Below are 20,709 nucleotides of genomic sequence, written 5' to 3'. Positions count from 1 at the left end.
ATCATATAAACCAAACATGTTTAAAAATCCATAAAAGATCGCGGACACAACAAAAGATAGGTTCGACAATAAATCTCTCGATCGGGCACATCGGCCGAACCGATGGCCGACATCGAGCCGAGCCGGTAATCGTGCCGATGACATGTTTACGATACTGCCAGGGATTTGATAAAATACCTGGTTAGAGGGCTTTTACATTAGCCGTGATGTTTAAGGCGGATTACAGCTTAGACTAGGTACAATCCCGACCGTTTTTTTGCAGTATTACGTCTTAACGTTCATACGCCGATTGTACTACAACAAATCGTGCAGCGTAATCGACGTGTGAATGGTTCTATACACATTGTATGCGCCACTGTTTATTCGTTAAGACTTAAGACGTATACGAGTACTGCAAAAAAACGTGCAGGAAACGTTCAAGATTGTGCCGTGTGAACCTGTCCTTACGGCCAATTCAGACCGCAACGCGACGCGTAGATGCATTTCTAAATTTGTATGGATTTGACAGATTTCAATAATTGCATGAGACGAAGTATGCATCAGCTACGCGTCGCGTTGCAAGTACGCGGGAACTAGGAACTCTACATTTCTGTACATACAATACATAATATTGTATTTAAATTGTAAATAATAACAGAAATATTTGTAATCTATTATGATCTATGTTTTTTTTTATATAATTTGTCCGTAAGTATATGGGCTATTCGCCCATATCCTTTTTTTGCTATCTTTGTTTATAGGTTTTTCGCACCAAGGATAATTGAAATGATCTATGATTATTACGATTAAATGACATCTGGGGGCACGGGAGAGCCCCCAGATGTCATTTAATCGTAATATAACTCTACACATTAGTCAAAATCGGTGGCTTGGCCATTTTGTTATTCGTCAGGGCTTTGAACTTAATATACCGTAACTAATGAAAAATGGCCAGGCCACTGATTTTGACTAATGTGTAGAGGTTTTAGATTCTTCTCGTACGGCTGACACATTATATTATTATCAAATATTTTGCCGCGCTTTTGTGTAAAATTAAGGTTTTTAGATGTAGGGCTGAGTATGTTAGGTTAGGAAATTGGCTCTACATGAGATCTCAGTACTTTTTGACACAACGAACTATAAATGTTCTCATCTTGGCAACATTTTTACATGAAAATGTTTTTGGTGGGATATATTTGGTAAAAGATGCAGCTTATCAATAATATTTTTGCCGTAGACTGCAGTGACTGTAGAAAATGTACCTATAGGTAAACTTTAATGAGGAATAAGGTATAAATATATTATATTAATAACTCGTCGATGTGGCCTTTATTTACAACTTACAAAATAAGATTGTGTAGGGGTCTTTATAACAGTGTCGTGGAACAAATATTTTAAACTGATTGTTTCTGAAAGGACGATCGATCGAAAACCTACATTCGAGCATAATGCCCTTTGTATATTTTATTGCCGATTCTTACCTAGTTTCTCATGGTTTGTATCATTTCAGTAGAGATTTTTAACATTGCACTGTTATTTTCTACCACTGTACCTCCCTTAAAGTGGTAATCTTATTAAATACTTACCTATATTCACTATGTTTTATACGTGGGAGAGCCATGCTTCGGCACGAATGGGCTGGCTCGACCGGAGAAATACCACGTTCTCACAGAGAACCGGCGTGAAACAGCGCTTGCGCTGTGTTTCGCCGACTGAGTGAGTTTACCGGAGGCCCATGAGTCACCTACTCTAATCCCTTCCCTACCCTCCCCTATTCCCTTCTCTTCCCATCCCTACCCACCCCTATTACCCTATTCCCTCTTAAAAGGCCGGCAACGCACCTGCAGCTCTTCTGATGCTGCGAGTGTTTATGGGTGACGGAAGTTGCTTTCCATCAGGTGAGCCGTTTGCTCGTTTGCCCCCTTATTTCATAAAAAAAAATAAAAAAATATTAACAATATGGTTATTCCTTGTTTTAGGTTTCCGATTTTGAACTGGTTTACAAAAGTCCCAGAGGCCTCCATGAACTGTGGTCGTGAGCTCAAGATGTTGTGGACACAGCAATCTTCTACAGGTACAGTACAAATTTTATTATAAAGTATCGAAATTTTTATGTTATACCACGAATGACAGGAAAATCAAAACATTGCTCTGAACTCAACATAAATCTCTAGTAAAACATACGAAGCAAAACCCATTGTATACTTTCGATAGTTTTAACATTGAAGTTAGAAAAAATAATGAATATCAGGCTACTGGTACGCACCCAATAATATTTCCCTACTCCATTAACCAAGTAGATCATCAGCTGACATTGAGAGAGCCTGGCTCATTGTGTGGCTGCTTACTATGATAATTTATTAATGGGACGAGTTCAAGGCTGCTGCATGTATCTCCGTACGCTTATAGCTACCGGCTTTGTTGGGAATGGTACATATCAGAATGGTATCCTTAAAGATTGATACAAATTTAAATCATGCTTCGGCACGAATGGGCCGGCTCGACGGGAGAAATACTACGTTCTCACAGAAAACCGGCGTGAAACAGCGCTTGCGCTGTGTTTCGCCGAGTGAGTGAGTTTACCGGAGGCCCAATCCCCTACCATATTCCCTTCCCTACCCTCCCCTATTCCCTTCACTTCCCTTCCCATCTCTACCCTCCCCTATTACCCTATCCCCCCTTAAAAGGCCGGCAACGCACCTTCAGGTCTTCTGATGCTGCGAGTGTCCATGGGCGACGGAAGTTGCTTTCCATCAGGTGACCAAACGGGTCACCTGCCCTCGTTTGCCCCCTTATTTCATAAAAAAAAGTAATCATTGTTAAAGGTACGGTAGCCATTAATTGACATGTAATTAAGTAAGATTGTCTTGTTTAAAGTACATTTTAATGTTTACTAGCTGTCCCGGTGAACTTCGTGTCACTTTAAAACCTTCCCTGGACTTCTACGAATATTTTAAGACTAAAACCAGCCCAATCCGTCCAGCCGTTTTCGAGTTTTAGCGCGACTAACACATTTGAAATTCCATTTTTATATATATATATAGACTAGCTGTCCCGGTGAACTTCGTGTCACTTTAAAACCTTCCCTGGACTTCTACGAATATTTTAAGACTTAAATCAGCCCAATCCGTCCAGCCGTTTTCGAGTTTTAGCGCGACTAACACATTTGAAAATCCATTTCTATATATAAGATAATAGCATGCAAATAGTCGTATCTGGCAATGGCTACGCTGCAAGGTACATTTGCTGTTGCAAGGGGCAACGAGGCAAGGCGATGCATTTTTTTAACCATAAATTGGTACAGACTACAGGCAGCTCAATACCGCATGTGGTAAGTCTGTTAATTCATTGTATATGTATCATAAAGTTAATATACCTAGCGGAATAGACCAACAATCTCGAGCTGTCATACGAAACCGAAAATGGTTTTCATCTGTGTGTAAAAATATGTGTACGTAATCTACGTATACACTTACACAAGCATGATTGAACATGATTTCTATGAGATTAAAATATTGTCAACGTGCGGCACGTGCCGACTGGACGTCAAAAAAAGAGTGCTGCTGTCATGTATCACACGTCTCTTTTTACCACGCAGTGTTACTGATAGTGACATCTCCCTTGCTCAGGCCTTTGTTTCTCTATTCCGCTAGGTATATTAAGTTTTTGATATGTATTGGAGTAAATAAAGCTCAGCTTTAAATAGCCTTTTTGTAATGCGTCGCATTGTCTTATTACGTTGCGTCGCAATGTGAACCGACCCTAACTCGTAACTAACTAACCTGTGACACCTAATACTTCCTCCGTGCGGGGATGTTGAGTTATGTGCTTATAATGGTGATTATGGGCGTCATAGTTCTCGTTTCAGTCTCTATAACCGCTTTTTTGTCTACCCCGCCTTTGATGTGGCATTGATATCGAAGTATAGATGTGCGAACAGTTTTTATATAAATTTTAATAACTATACAGAAAAATTAAATAAACGTAATACATGAGAATTTATACAGCAACAGGGTATTTATTTTATTCAACCTATAATATTTATATGTATTTGTATATATTTTATTTCGTTGGACTTTGCAGAATGACTACAATCCTGAGTTAAATTTTTCTTTAGCAGTATCTTTCCTCTTCTGCTGGTTTATAAATAGTGTATTTTTTAATTAGACTGACTTCTTTTTTATTCAGAGTAGAATTTCTTTTTTTTTCAAAACTTGTAATATATTTTTCTTAACTACTTTCGCTTTAGGAGTTTGAAAAAAAAAGACTGTACTTACTAAATTTTTTTATTGTTCAGCCACAAAAAGACGCTCCCAATAAATATATTAACATTTTTAGTAACATCTAGTATTTAACATCGATGCTCTTTAACGACGTTTTAATAGTCTTTGTGTGGTGATGTATGATATCATAATTAACCTGACAAAGGACCACATTCACTCTCTGCATTTAAATCACTACATTCTTTCCCTTACAATTCCTCATAAAAATTATGGACGTTTAAGTTATGAATTATAAGGAATGTCTTGTCTTACTGTCCCTAGTTCTTGTTTGTTTAAAATGGTATAAAAATGAATTTTGTCCTAACAGTATTTTTAAATATTTCTGTGGCAATTTGAATATAGTTTACTATAGTTTTTAGGACATAAAAACCTATTTTATAAGACCTAAAAACCAGCCAGAACCAGCAGAACTGAAAACGAAACAGAATAGCAGGCATACATATTATTTTCGCCCTAATGGAGTAATAGAGAGAGAGAAATATTACGAATTTTCGATCAGCTCACATGTCCTGAATCCTGTCGCTAGAATATTTTTTTTTTACGCAAAAGAAGTATTTACTTCAAAAACCTAAAACATGAAACACTTGAACTTCAGTCATATATATACTTAATATTCTGCTTGGATAAAATGAGACCTATCAATATATTTTACGTCAAAACTGCGATAGACAATAGATATATCAATGTAATAATGGCACATAAATGGCACCTGAGCTGCGCCCGCGCCGGCGATAACTTGTCACCACGATGACAGTTAATGCGGGTAATTCTGTGGGGTTACCACGTGTTTGGATTATACGGGACTGACGTGAGAAATTCTCAATGTTTTGAGCGAGAAAAACTTGTATATGTATATAGTGAGTAGAAGATCGATCACTATATTGATTTGGGCATACGATTTACTGCTTAAAGCCCGAGCCGCGGGTTTTGCTCGACGTTATTGGCTCGATCGAGCAAAACCGTATGTGAGTACTTAGCATAATATGAACCAATTTCTCTGATAGCACAATTTCATCTTATTCCTCCAACACGCAATCATGCCAATAAAATATAAATGGAGTCACTGAAGCATTTTGTTTAGTTAAATTTGGGCTTTTCACTTTAACATAGTCCAAAATATTCAGAGACATTCGTTAACATACTGAATATTTCTATGTCCAGAATAAGATTTTTTAGCATCATTGCATTTAGATAGTAAAATAAACATTATTATTATAACAATAAATATTATTTTATCGTTATTGGATTGATTAAATAAAAAATAAAAAATCCACAAAAACTTATCACGTGTGGTCACCCTTAACAGAATATTGACAATACAGTATTTATGACGTACAATGTTTGTCTTGGCCATAAACTTCGATCTATATTTTCACTTTCCCCCTATTTCGCGGTTTAACCGACTGCGTTAACTAACGCCCACGTGTCGTAACTTATCGGCAAGTTATATCCTGGATAAGCCGAAATAAGTGAGTCAGCGTGCCAGTGGTTAAAGGACTTAATATAAGCTTCAATTTAATGCTAGGTTTAGTGAGGCTAGATTGTAGTTTATCTAGCTGTTATTAGCATCAATTACGTCTTGTTGTTATTTAGATATAGGCTTCCCACATTTCGCGATGCAGAAATCAATTATACTACAAAATCAATTACTACCCAGTTACAACAAAACGATGCAACCCGGGTTACATCGTTTTGTCGTAACAGGGTCTAAATTTATCTACTTGATGTAAGCTTTGTGTTGATTGAACCCAAAAAATTGAGGACAAGTTTTTAACCGAAATATTCCATGTATCAATTTGCTGTAACCCAAAATGTGGATGAAATATTTCTGCAAAACGCTGTAAGCCACCCGGCTTACAGCGTTTTGCAAAAATCCATACTATAATATTATAAATGCGAAAGTATCTCTGTCTGTCTGTCTGTCTGTCTCGCTTTCACGCCAAAACTACTGAACCGATTGCAATGAAATTTTGTACACAGTTATTCTAGAGTCTGAGAAAGAACATAGGCTACATTTTGATGTGGAAAAATATCTTATTTCCATGAAAATATCGATAAAAATTAATTCGCATTGCGCGTGGCCAGCGATCATCCCGGGGGTCCTGGGTTCGAGTCCCGCAGGCGGAACAAAAAGTTTTCAATGTTCCTGGGTCTTGGATGTGTATTAAAATAATATTTCAAAAATCTTAAATATATTTTATGTAAGTATAATATATTAATATAAAAAATCCAGAAATATATAGATGCAATGAACATTTTAGTTCTAATACAATTCAACAGATGGCGTTTTATTTTTTACTTCATTGTAACATAGAACTAATCATACTTATTAGTTATTATGTTTTTGTTTATAGTTTTTAATACGTAAGAATATTATGTTAAATAATATTATCACTTGGTATAATAATAATCAATCTATCTTATCTTATAGAACTCCTACTGCATTTCTAATATATATGACAAGTTGACAACAGAAGGCGCTCTAAAATAAAGGAGTTCGAGTGTACCGTGTTGGTCTATATTCCATCCAGAAAATATATTAATGCAATCAACATTTTAATTCTAATATATGAAAACAGATGACGTTTTATTTTTTACTACATTATTGTAACATAACTAATCATACCTACTTTATTATATATTGTTTTCATTCATAACTGGCTGTTGCCCGCGACTACGTCCGCGTGGACTTTAGTTTATAGCGCGAGGTGTCAACAAAATTTGTGTCAAATTTAAAAACTTTTTAAAACCTAGCTAAGTGGTACCCCTCTTAGGGCCGCGCTACACCGGAATGGCAGCGCTGAAAGTGCTCGCCTCGCCGCTGCCATTCCGGTGTAGCGCGGCCCTTAATTAATCAAAATACCGAAAAACAGCTGTGCAGTGTGCACATAATCTATACTAATATTATAAATGCGAAAGTATCTCTGTCTGTCTGTCTGTCTGTCAGTCTCGATTTCACGCCAAACGCCAAAACTACCGAACCGATTGTAATGAAATTTTGTATACAGATAGTCTAAAGCCTGAGAAAGGACATATGCTACTTTTTTACTGGAAAAAAAGGTTGTAAAGGGGTGAAAATGCGTAAATTTGTTCAAATTAAATTAGTTCCAAAAATTCATAATAGATGGCGCCGTGCGTCTTCTACATCGCGCTGACGCTTGCTCAAAAGTCTTTCTATAAGACGTGGTATCGTCTTACATTTTTAAGTTTCGATTTTTTTCGATTGTTATATCTATTCAACGGAATTAAATAACTCAGTACTTTATCTGTGCAGTGACGTAACCTTAAACCTATCAATGATAAATAGTTTATGGGTAAAGTTGTGTAATTGGGGGGCTAAATAAGCTTTAAAATTTGGCATAAAATATAAAGTTTAATATAAAAAAATTAAATACTTATTGTGTGCACACTGCACAGGTGTATTGATTTAAGGGGTACCAGGGTTTTTTTATAAAAGCTTTTGACACCAATTTTGTTGACATCGCGCGCTATAAACTGAAGTCCACGCGGACGAAGTTGCGGGCAACAGCTAGTATTAAATATTGCAGCGTTTTGTACCCGTAGTAGGATAACAATCGTCCAAGTTTGAGCTTATTTTTATTTTTGCAAAACGCTGTAAACTGAGTTTGCCCCTTAATGTTTTATACTGGCAAATGTTTTTATAGTATTTTAAGATAAGTAATTAAAAAATACGATAAAATAATGTTCTAATGAAATTTTGGAAATATTATAAGTAATCTGCTCATACAGACCTATCTACACTGGATAAAATTTGGTCACGAGCTTAAGTTACAGGATACAGCGTTTTGTCGTAACAGGGTAACAAAAGAAAAAATCTAAATCCATACTAATATAAATGCGAAGGTCTGTCTGTTACCTCTTCACGTCCAAACCGCTGCACTAATTTTGCTAAAACTTTGATGAATATATTTTTAGTTCCGGGAAAGGACGTAGAATACTTTTAACCACCGCAAAATGTATGGTTCCCACACGATAAATGAATCTTCAATCAACGGAGTTGCAGACGTCACCCACTAACCACTATAATATAGTATTTCAAATAGCTAGGATAGATCATAGAGCAAGTAGCCCTATAATATTTTTTTTTCTCAAGACTTAGGGCTGTGCTACACTGGAATGCCAGCGGCGCTGCGATCACTTTTAGCGTCATATGATTTTAAACTTTATCTTCATTATTGTAATACATAGTATCGCATGAGAAATCTCAAGCGATACTGTGGCGCGACCCTAAATGTTTAATTCAATTACCTTTGGAATTTAGTAAGTAGTCGCGAAAAATAATTTTAAATCTCGGAACCGAAAATTAAAATTTCGTATCACAAAATGTGATTACAGATTTCTGTAATCATATTTTGTGTTCACGCTGCATTATAAACTTTCTTCAAACGGTCATATTATTACTTTTTGTGCGAATGAAAAAAAAAACAGAATGAAATCAATCAAACCCGTGCACGAACTTTCGATTATGTTCTTTCTTAGGGTTGATTCAGACCGCAACGCGACGCGTAGATGCATTTCTAAATTTATATGGATTTGACAGATTCGCAAGACGTCTCACGCAATTGAAATCTGTCAAATCCATACAAATTTATGCCGCACCGCGCCTCGCCTCGCCTCGTCGCGTTGCGGTCTGAATCGACCCTTAGTATGCAGCGTAGCAAGAAGAAAATTAAGAAAACCAAATATTTTGAATACGGCTATGTATTCATAAATGACAAAGCTAGATTTAACATCGAAGGTCAAATAGAAAATACAATTTACATGTATACCTATTAAAGACACATGAGGTTTTTATTTTTCACCAACCACGTGCTGGTCATACACTCTGTGATAGCCTCATTGGCGATACTACAGCTGGTTGAAGGACACCAAGACTTGACGAAACGAAACGCGACACGAAGAGATACAAACGTCAAACAGCGCTTGTTTAAAAATAAGGCTTTCTATAAGTACATCATTAGGTAGCGCTTGTTCCTATTTCGTTTCTGTAAAAACTGATTTAACAATCATCTCAAAAAATGTGATCAATTTTAATTAGCCATTTAAAATTTACTATTTTGATTAAACGCCGCCGTGGTCCAGTGGTTCAGAGCTTGGCTCTTGACTCGGAGGTCGTGGGTTCCCGCGTTGGAAACATGTTATTTCCAAGTTTGGTTAGGATAATGCAGGCTGATCACCTGATTGTCTGACAAGTAAGATGATCCATGCGTCGGATGGGCATGTAAAAAGTCGGTCCTGCGCCTGATCTCTCGCCAGTCTTGTCGGTCTTCCGTCCCACTCGGTTATGAGAGTAAAGGAATAGAGAGTGCTCTTGTGTACTGCGCACACATTTGGGCACTATAAAAGTACTCCTGCGTACCTGGTCTGGTTTCAATGAAACCGGCCACCGTCACCGAAACCGGTGTGGGGGGAGTATTATTAGTATTATTATTTTGATTAAATACATAAAAAAACATAGGATCTCAATGACAAAAATAAAATTTTATTATTATTGTTATTATAAATACGCGTCGCTGCGCCTCGAGACACCTCGGGATGTAAAGCGTCGCAAATCGCAATCGACATTGTGCTGTCTTTTGCCAACGAAATAGTCCTCTACTTTTCTGCTTCTTCGGCAATCGGCTCCCTTTTGAATTTTACAATTATTAATACACTCCTGAATATAAGTAACATTTTTGATGCAAGCAATTTTCTTTAAAAATTTAGCTACTTCCTACAAAAATGTTAAGGCGCTAACGCATTTTACTGTTTCTCGTGTGATGTGTCGCTGGTTTCGTTGCGTCTCGTTTCATCTCGACACCGTGTGAAGTGATGCTTATACTGATTCTTTCCCTGATCTATGATATCCAGTTTAGAATATTGTAACCGCTTCTGCTTTATCGCGTTATCTCGAACGCTTTGGCGAAATTAATTGCGATCATTTGGCAGCGCACAATTACATAATACGGACATTAGCGATGCGCCGAGATAGGCTCATGAGCGGAGCGATTAGTGCTTGAAAATGTTGCTTTGGTGACTTGGGTAGATTTATTTTATTTGAAAAAAATTTTATATGGTTTTAGAAAAAAATCTTGGTAAAGATGGGTTACCTAATTTTTTGAATATAAAGATCTTATAAGGTAGTAAAATACTATACATTACAATAATACAATAAAATAAGCAATTTTATTTTATATAATTTATTTTAATGTTAAAAACTTAACTAGTTGAAAGTGTGAAATATCTCCATTACTAGCAGTTTACTAAAAAAAAGGAATCTCACTAATATCAGAAATTTTAGACGTAGACGCCATGCTTCGGCACGAATGGGCCGGCTCGCCCGGAGAAATACCGCGTTCTCACAGAAAACCGGCGTGAAACAGCGCTTGCGCTGTGTTTCGCCGAGTGAGTGAGTTTACCGGAGGCCCAATAACCTAATCCTCTCTCTACCCTCCCCTATTCCCTTCCTTTCCCATCCCTCCCCTATTACCCTATTCCCTCTTAAAAGGCCGGCAACGCACCTGCAGCTCTTCTGATGCTGCGAGTGTCCATGGGCGACGGAAGTTGCTTTCCACCAGGTGACCCGTTTGCTCGTTTTCCCCCTTATTTCATAAAAAAAAATCGGAATTGACAGAACTAAGGATTGTAGTACTAGTATCAAGATTGCTTTTGCGATTCTATACGGTTAACTACTGTTTGGAATCGCAACTTCTCACACATTATTACCCTTATTTTATCAAAGTCAACCCTCCACCGAATTAGCGGGTCGTATTGTCCCGTCGCGTCAGAAACGATTAACCTGTCGCGCGGCGGGCCGACCATCGTAAACTGCTTGACGGATTGCTACCGGACTATCACACCTTTTTAGAGTTTCGTATGTGGGACAAAACCGTATAAGGATGGTTTGGGTCCTTATAAAGAATAATGTGGAGTCAGGGCTCGGAAATCTGGATAATCTTCGCGATCCTGTGCGTTACAAACACGGCGTTTCCAAAAGAGCGTTTTCATTTGGATTCCGTTCTGAACGGACCGAAATTATTCCTGGTTTTGTTCAAAGAGCAAAATGAAACTGTTCCTGCTCAAAATACCGGTTAAAACCGTTCGCGATTATGTTCGCCCCGCCCACTCACACACATCACGACCCTCACCCATTGTCCACACATTCAAAACAAATGGCCTATTGGCTATTAGATGGGGCACTAGAAAGGGATAGAAGATATCACTGCACTAGTTACTTTCCGCGAGGAATCAACCACGTTAATTTCAGAAGTTCTAACCTGGTTAAAAATACCGGTTCCGAGTCCTGTGTGGAGTTACAGCCACACTCAGAGACACTCAAAGATGAATTAAATAAATGGTTTGAATTGTATGAAGTTTATGTTAATTTTTATTAAACCAAAGTGACCATCTCTGAGTTTATCATCCGTTAGATCCACAGTTCACACTTCACAGCAGTAATCCTTACTAATATAAAAAAGTGAAAGTCTGTCTATCTGTTGCGTCCTCACGCTTAAGCCCCTGAACGGATTTGAAATTTGGTGAAAATACTTTGAATTACAAGGAGATAGATATCTGCCTCGTCTCGTTTTAAATTATTCCCGCTTGATCAACGCGTTGTAGAAATTATATCCTGTAAAAGGACATAGGATTATTAAAATTCCTAGCAACGATAAATTTTGAAGTAAAGTAATTAATATTACAACTACTATTATATTTCGTATACCTAATGAAAATTCCCCCCAAAAACATTGGACATACCTACAATAAGATGGTTGTAAATTCTCTCGATCTCGTTGGAAAGTACTTTTTATAAGACTTGACCATATGAGATGGTCCCCTAAGGCAGTAATAAATAATACAATTAGTTCTGGTTGTAATCATTTTACCGAAAATTGGAGGTTTTGTAAGTACCAAATTGATTTTTTGCATAACCAACTCGGCAGAAAATTATAACACACTTAAGATGTCTTGCGCCAGTGTGGGTTAAATATAATTATTAAAGAATAAACATCTAATTTTAACATATTATTGCTAATTCTAAAAAATTCGAGCAAGTGACTTTTAAAAAGTTTTACAGAACCAAACAGAAATGGGGTGATTTTTTTTCTTTCTAGACATGATACCCTTGTCTCACCCATTTGTCTGTATACTAATTGGTATTAGAGTGACTATTCGTAATGGTTTTTTAAGGATTTTTACGAATTTTATATCCAACTAAATAATATATTTATATAAATAGTTGTTGTATAACCTTGTACAACAACTATTTAATTTTAATATTTATTTTTTACCTTTTATCCTCAAACGAATGGAATCGTTTGAAATCTAGAAGATTCTTAGGTTAATTAGGTTAATACATTATTAATAGTAACTCTCGTTTTAAAATCGTATATAAAGGTCGTTTCTATGTTTACCATAAAATTTGAATGTCTAATATGGTTATAAAAATGTTAAGATCATGCTTAATAAATTATGATAACGATAAATTTATTTTTGGACCAATGTCATCAATATTATATTCTGATGATAATAATTCCGTGTCAAAATGTCATACCTTCTCGCTTTTTAAATAAACTAGAGAGAAACAACATAATTATTTTTTTAGCTATGATTATGTTAAACGGGCGTTGAAACTGGTACCAAGATTTATTTTTTGTCACATGATTACTACCGCGGCCTTTTGATGTTGAATCAATTTAAATAGGTATATTATTTTATTATGAAAATTATTCCCCTCGATAAATTATGTATATTATGTAATTTTAATCAATTGTTTATAAAAGAGTGCTATTTTTTTTTCGTCCCGTCGCGTCGTGTCCGAAGAAAGTCGGTGCAATATGGTCACCCTACGCGGACCTTTGTTGACTTAATCTGTGTCATTTATCAGCTATGAGCGTTTTTAAGACACTAAAACTACTTTTTATCGCGGAATGTGCTAAGCGATTTAACGCATGTGTAGTTTTTATTACGTTTTTTCTAAAGGTACAAAAGTAAATTGATTCCAGTGAGAACAGCCGACGGAATCCGTGGAACTATTGGATTTCGTTGCCATCAATTTTTATTTAAACTCTAACTTTTACTCTTAAATTGAAACAAATAATTTTACTGCTGTAAACTATTTTATATTTTACAAAGTACGTATTTACTAACTTATTAACTTTACTTACACAACGTATCGATTAGGCGCTGAAATATTCAAAAAACTGAAAACTAAAATGAAATATGTATGTAGGTATGTAAGTATATAAACAATAGTAAAAACAGTAATATTTTTTCTTTACTTGTAGTGCTAAGATGTCTCACATGGACTATGAGTACCTACAGTGAAAGAAATTCATCAGAAGATATATATTAGCCGAACAGAAAAGCAGGGTTCAAAAAAAATATTTGTCAGAAGTGGGATTCGAACCCACGCCCTCAGAGAGGACCAGAACAACTCACACCTACTGAGTAGGCAAGGAAACCTTGAGTCTGGCGCCTTAGACCGCTCGGCCATCCTGACGTATGACGCGCCCGCGCTAATTCGCGTACCTGTCAAATTGCGACGCCATCTTGGTTTTTGTAGTACTATGCTGTACTCGGCGAAACATGACGGTAGCGGTCATTGACTCTCTGTCAAGAACTTGTCATTTTCTATACAAAGCCACGATTGACAACATCTGACACTTCATTGTCAATCGCGGTTTATATAGAAAAAGACAAGTTTTTGACAGGGAGTCAATGACCGGTACCGCCATGTTTCGCCGAGTTCGAGTACAGTATAACAAAGAAGTTGTTACATAAGCAGATGACGGACCTACGTGTTTTGGTCGCGTTATGTCATATCCATCCGATAGCTCACAGCTAACATTGAATTAATACAATCCGACCACATGACAATTACTGCCTATAAATCAATTTATTCGATGGTACAAAAACTTTTTGTTAATACATGTTGGTAGGGTTAATTTTTATTTTGATAAATGTCAATGTTAATGTTACAATATTCAAAAAATATTTTTTGTCATTAATATTTTAATTTATAATATTCAATGAATAATTATAATTATAATAGGTTTAAATAGTCAAACATCAAAGGCCAGAGATCCGTCATGTTGTATGTATTAGAATAATTTAATATTTTATATATTATTTATAGGTTCAGTAGTTATATAAACATATTTTAATATTCATAATGTTAAGATAAAAGTACTGTTTTTGCATGAGTGCCTTCTGTGTGGCGCTAAAATAATAATATGAGATTCTCTTTTTGGACCTTTCTTTTTGTCATCAAAATCCCTCTATTCTCGCATATTATTTAACAAGAGATACGCAAAACGCGTTTTTCTCCTTATGGCCCGATATATAGGTCACTCAGATATTGCTTCGAACTATCGTAATCCATACTAATATTTTAAATGCGAAAGTGTGTCTGTCTGTTACCTCTTCACGTCCAAACCGCTGATTTTTCTGAATGAAGAAAATCTTGCGTGGATAGTTACTTTGTATACCGGGTAAGGTCATAGCATATGTTTTCCATCCCAGAAAAAATGTACAGTTTCCGCGCGATAAACGATGTTTGACGTAACGGAGTTACAGGCGTCGTCTATAAGTAATGTAATAAATGGTCAAACCATAAAGTTAATATATCTAGCGGAATAGAGAAACAAAGGCCTGAGCAAGAGAGATGTCACTATCAGTAACACTGCGTGGTAAAAAGAGACGTGTGATACATGACACCAGCACTCTTTTTTTGACGTCCAGTCGGCAGGTGCCGCACGTTGACAATTTAATCTCATAGAAATAACGTTCAATCATGCTTGTGTAAGTGTATACGTACACATATTTTTACACACAGATGAAATCAATTTCGGTTACGTTTGACAGCTCAAGATTGTTGCTCTATTCCGCTAGGTATATTAACTTTATGTGTCAAACAAAAAGTTATTTAACATTTTAAATGCTTTCTTTCGTAGTAATTATGACAATATTATAAATATAATATATTATGTATGTATGATTATATAGAGAAGGTCACATTCTTCAAAGTTCACATGGTCTCCTAATAAAAGAAAATAGGCTCCGCCGCGATAGAGCCCCCGGCGACTCATTACAGCAATTACTGTCAGAGAATATAGAGTGGCCTATTACGGAACAGTACCCCTATTCAGCTATTTTATAAAGTAACTAGACGTTCTGCCGGAACCGTACTTGGGAAAAAAGTAGCCTGTATAGCCTGTGTCCTTTTGCCGTAGTCTACTATATCTGTCACAAATTACATAAACATTTGTTCAGTACTTCATGAGTTTAGCGGGTTCAAACAAATAAATTAGCCCTTAACTTTTATAAAATAAAAAAAATTTAAATGAGCTACCTCGACAAACGTCACGTTGTTTCGTCATACTAGAATATTATGCAATTATTATTAAAAATTGATCTCCTTAATTGCTCTATCTATTAAAAGAACCTAAATCAAAACCCATTGCTCAGTTTTGAATCATCTGCAGGGACAGACAGAGCTGGGAAGCGACATTATTTTCCAATAATATTATGTATTAGTGATAACTGATATGTGATGCTACTTCGTTTCTTATTCGATCCAGTCTGTTTGCTAGGAGTTAGGACTAAAATACACCTTATTTCAGTCTGTAAAATGGTATTCACATACGTCAAACAAACTTTGATTTGACACTTCATGAGAATTTTTTGTTTGATAGAATACGTACTGCGTCAGACGAGATACGATGCTGCATTATAATAGTATATGAAAGCAGAATTGGGGCACATTTCAGAGTTTTATTACCTTGGAGAATATAGAAGAGTAACTCTTATGTCGTTCGAATTAAGACCTATTAGAGGTAAAATAACTTTAAACTGACTAAAGATTAACCATATTTTAATAATGTGTGAATTGTGATGAACCATGACAGGTGTAGAAATCTCAGCTTATCGTTTGGGTGCTGTAAGTTTTGCGCCACAAATCTATCCTATCCCCGGACTCAAAGTATCTCCACACCAAATTTCATCAAAATCCTTGCCACGGTTTAAGCGTGAAGACGTAACGTACATACTTTCGCATGCATACTAAATATTATAAATTCAAAAGTGTTTCTCTGTCTGTTATCTCTTCACGACCAAACCACTGAACCGATTTTGCTGAAATTCGATGTGGGGATACTTTGAGTCCCGGAAAAAGGCAATGGATACTTTTTATCCACAAGGAACAGTAAAGATTTGGCGCGATAAACCATCTTATACAAAATAAAACAGCGTGATGAGTTGATGACTGCTGCCGCTAGACTTCGATTAACGGCCGTTCCCAATATTTGATCTATCTCTGGTTTTGCCCTACTAGAGATAGGAATAGCTCACATTAGACATTAGAGACATATATTTTATGTCAATTGTGAGCTATTCCTATCTCTAGTAGGGCAAAACCAGAGATAGATCAAATATTGGGAACGGCCGTAAATGTTAACACATCGCGTGTAAGTTTCGGTATGATCTGATTTACAAAACATACGCGTATTAAAAGTGAAACCAACAAGTGTGGATATAGCTACCTTAATGGTGCGGCCCACGCGCGTCCGGCCGCGTGTAGCCCTGACCCCACAGGGTTACGGGTTCACTTCTCCGAATTTCAAGATCATCTCTAAGTAAGATCACTTTAAACTTAGGTATAAAGCTACAATAACGGCTTGACTTGGCAAACTTTGTTTTGTTATAATATACGTTGTGAGAATATAATATTATGCTCGAGAGCCTCACAAGAAAAGCTTCCAACCGAGCGACCGAAAGCTGCATCAAAACTTTTGGCCCGCTCGAACGTTACTCATTCGGGTATGAAAAATAGATATTAGCCGATCCTCGGCCGTTTCTGGGGGTTTCGAGGGATTTAGAAAATAAACACGACGACAAGATAATTATTATAAAAAATAATTTTAAAAGTTGTAGATCATGTATTAAGTTTAAGATCATCTCAAAACTTTGACATCGTCCACGTTAGTGACATTACCGTTTCCACAAAAAAACGTTTAGTTTCAATAAAACTGCACATCGTTACTGAAATCTGATTAAAATACCTAAGCAGCACTTTCTTCTATTATGGGCCGGCTCGACCGGAGAAATACCACGTTCTCACAGAAAACGGCGTGAAACAGCGCTTGCGCTGTGTTTCGCCGAGTGAGTGAGTTTACCGGAGGCCCAATCCCCTACCCTATTCCCTTCCCTTCCCATCCTTACCCTCCCCTATTACCCTGTTCCGTCTTAAAAGGCCGTCAACGCACTTGCAGCTCTTCTGATGCTGCGAGTGTCCATGGGCGACGGATGTTGCTTTCCATCAGGTGACCCGTTTGCTCGTTTGCCCCCTTATTTCATTAAAAAAAAACATCTTTTGTAGAAAACAAAGCAGCGTTCTACTACTCTTCTACGTTATAACTTGATACCTACCATTGAACTAATGATTTAAAAATCCACACATAACCTCTGACGTTTATTAATCGTAAAGCCACATATCATTTTTCACAATTAATTTGATGTATTTGATTTACCGGGAGACGTCGCGGGTTAGATCGTATAAATCAATCTGAGCGAAACTATTACAAAACGCGAGAGCTGTAAAACTCTATCCGCCCGGTGTACGGTTACCTTTGTGTTGAGACGATTCCGGAGGGACAGCAGAAAAATTAGCTAAACTATGTAGTGTATGGTATAAGTAAATGGCATCGGAATCCTTGTTAACTTCTTCCAAATATATGGTTTGTAATAACTATGTACTTTGGGCGTAATTTGTTATATTTGGGTTTATGTATGTATGCATTAGGTTTTTTACGTAAAAAAAAAATATAAAGGAAGAGGTGTCCCGTAACCGTGAAAATTTGTTCATTTAGATATTATAATTTTTAATTATGTATTACTAATTATTACATTAGCAACTTATATTATTATTATGAAATTTTAGCTCATGCAAAATGTGAAAACGAACGATGCTTTACATAAAGAAGAATCAAAACCTTGTATAGTTTCAAACGTATCTTCAAAGTACTTACTTTGTTCCTGATCATAATAATAGTTGAATTTAATAGAGATCTAGCGCTATTGTAGTTATTGCTTATTTATTATTAAGACAAGATGAAAATTTATGCTATTTTTTGTTTGATCAAATTAAAAAAAATACAAAATATCATAGGTGACCAATTTTTTTTCTGTCGCTCCAATATTAGGGAAATCTGTGGTCTGCGGCCGTCGGCGCGGTTCAGTAGACAGGGCTAACAGCTGATTACTGTACCAACGTACCGTGAGCTAATACTGATGAAAGTACCGTGGGAGAGCTTCTGCACGAATGGGCTGTGTGGGCTCCGATATCGGTATGGTAGTTTGAAGTGAAAGTGTAACTATACTTATGAAGGATCATCACCCTTCGTAATTGAAATTATTGAACTCCAATTATCAGTCAAATACATTTTGGGCTTGTTTCACCATTATACTTAAAGGTCTGTCCGCACTGTGAATTTTATTTGAAAAAATAATTGAAAACATTGATTTTTTCAAGATTATCCGCACCGCCTGAACTACACTGAAAAAATTAGGTTCCGTTCACACAGCGAATTTTCACCGCGCGATATTTACTCTCGCGAATTTATTCATAACATAATTTATTCATCGGCAGTGCGGATACACTTAAACGATTCAATGTGTTACAGAAATCCACGCGGCAAAATTTGCAGACTCGCAGTGCGGACAGGCCCTTATGTGAATGAATTCGCGAGAATTAAAATCTTCCGGTGAAAATTGACAGTGCAGACAAGACCTAAACGTTCTCCTGTAATTTTGATGAATTGGTCGTCAATTGATTCACAATATAGTAAAGGGTTACCTAGGCAACTAAGTTATTAACTTGTTAGGAAGAATTGCATGAAAATGTTTATTCTTTAAATTAAGTAATTAAATCAAATAATTAAAGTTTTAACAAAAGAAACACAAAACTAGAATATTTAAATAATTATTTATACGAGTAAACAACTCGGGACGTGCTACGCGAGCCGGTCTCATATAAAAGACATCAACGGGCGGCACCGCTCCGTTATACTAAATACTGCAAGTTAATTAAAGACTTTTGCAGTCTTGGTTCAGATTATTATTATATATAATATATTATTTAACTAGACGTTTTCCGGAATTCCGTATCCAAGATAAGTAATATCTCGCGGGATTCATACATTTTGTGTACTTTATCAAAATCAGACTTGTCGTTTCACCTAAATTACGAGGATTATTTAATTTTATTTTTATTTATCCAACAAGTTTTATTTCTCATCTTTATAGAATCTCCAATAAAAATAAGGACGTGCTGGCTAAGCTTCCAGAATCACAGGCAATGTAAAGCGAGACAACTAGTCATAAATAAAGTAATAGTTAGCAGAACCGTGATGGCTCCTTCAGGAAATACGACCAGTTAATAGTTAATTTATGGCGGAGTTAAATGTAACAGCTATTGTAACTGTAGCGAGTAAATCATACGCAGATCCGGGTAGCGAGATTAGTCTCATTTTGATTTTTGATTCTAACCTGAGCTGTATGAAAACTAACTGCTGCACTCAGAGCCGAATATCCCCTACTCTACTCCCTTCCCTACCCTTCCCTATTCCTTCCCTTCCCATCCCTACCCTCCCCTATTACCCTATTCCCTCTTAAAAGGCCGGCAACGCACCTGCAGCTCTTCTGATGCTGCGAGTGTCCATGAAAAGTTGCTTTCCATCAGGTGACCTGTTTGCTCGTTTGCCCCCTTATTTCATAAAAAAAAATATACGCAGATCCGGGTAGCGAGATCAGTCTCATTTTGATTCTAACCTGAGCTGTATGAAAGCTGACTGATGCACTCAGAGCTGAATATTAATTACTTAACTGTAATTAAGATTTTGATATACGCCTCATAATTATCTGTCAAACTCTTCATTAAATTGAAGTTGAATCATCATTAATATTAAACACCAGCAGATACATTTTGAATTGACTTCAGCCCACGGTGTTGCTATTACTGCAGTTCTGAATGACTTACTTTATTGAATCATTACGTTGCATTAACTGATCCTCTTGTCTATTCAAATCAGGAAAACTTTGTACAGGAAGAAATATGAAAAGTGCGCTGCCATGCAGTTGCGTTGCAGCAACGCGCGACAGCCTTAGAGCCTGTCCACACAGCGCGCTGCGTTAGCGTTGCGTCGACGCAGCGCTGCCGTCTGGCGCATAGCCGGCCACACGGCCGCTGCGTCATTGCAGCATTATTACGAAGCAATCATAACGTCAACACCCCCTCCCGCTTTGTCTCGAGGGCTGCTGTCCGTCATATTGTGTGCGTTGCGACGACGCAGCGCGCCGTGTGAACACCTAGATTATTTGTATGTAAAACAACGCAATGGCAGCGCTGCGTTGACGCAACGCGCCGTGTGGACTGGCTCTTAGGGCCAGG

General features: G+C 36.9%; 1 long non-coding RNA gene and 1 other non-coding gene across 2 annotated transcripts; one reads left to right on the top strand and one right to left on the bottom strand.

Annotated features, from left to right (window-relative positions):
- The first annotated feature begins 249 nt into the window (after positions 1-249).
- Positions 250-19,985, top strand: LOC121728288. The gene is made up of 3 exons (XR_006035770.1): positions 250-331; positions 7,444-7,448; positions 19,975-19,985. It is a non-coding gene; the product is annotated as an uncharacterized LOC121728288 (long non-coding RNA).
- On the bottom strand, positions 13,651-13,764 carry Trnal-caa. Its single transcript has 2 exons — positions 13,727-13,764; positions 13,651-13,695 (listed from the first exon to the last, which is right to left on the bottom strand). It is a non-coding gene; the product is annotated as a tRNA-Leu (tRNA).
- Positions 19,986-20,709: the final 724 nt, after the last annotated feature.

The sequence above is a fragment of the Aricia agestis genome, chromosome 6 (genome assembly GCF_905147365.1).
Source record: "Aricia agestis chromosome 6, ilAriAges1.1, whole genome shotgun sequence".
Taxonomy (NCBI): domain Eukaryota; kingdom Metazoa; phylum Arthropoda; class Insecta; order Lepidoptera; family Lycaenidae; genus Aricia; species Aricia agestis.
This window is presented reverse-complemented; position numbering and strand designations above follow the sequence as displayed.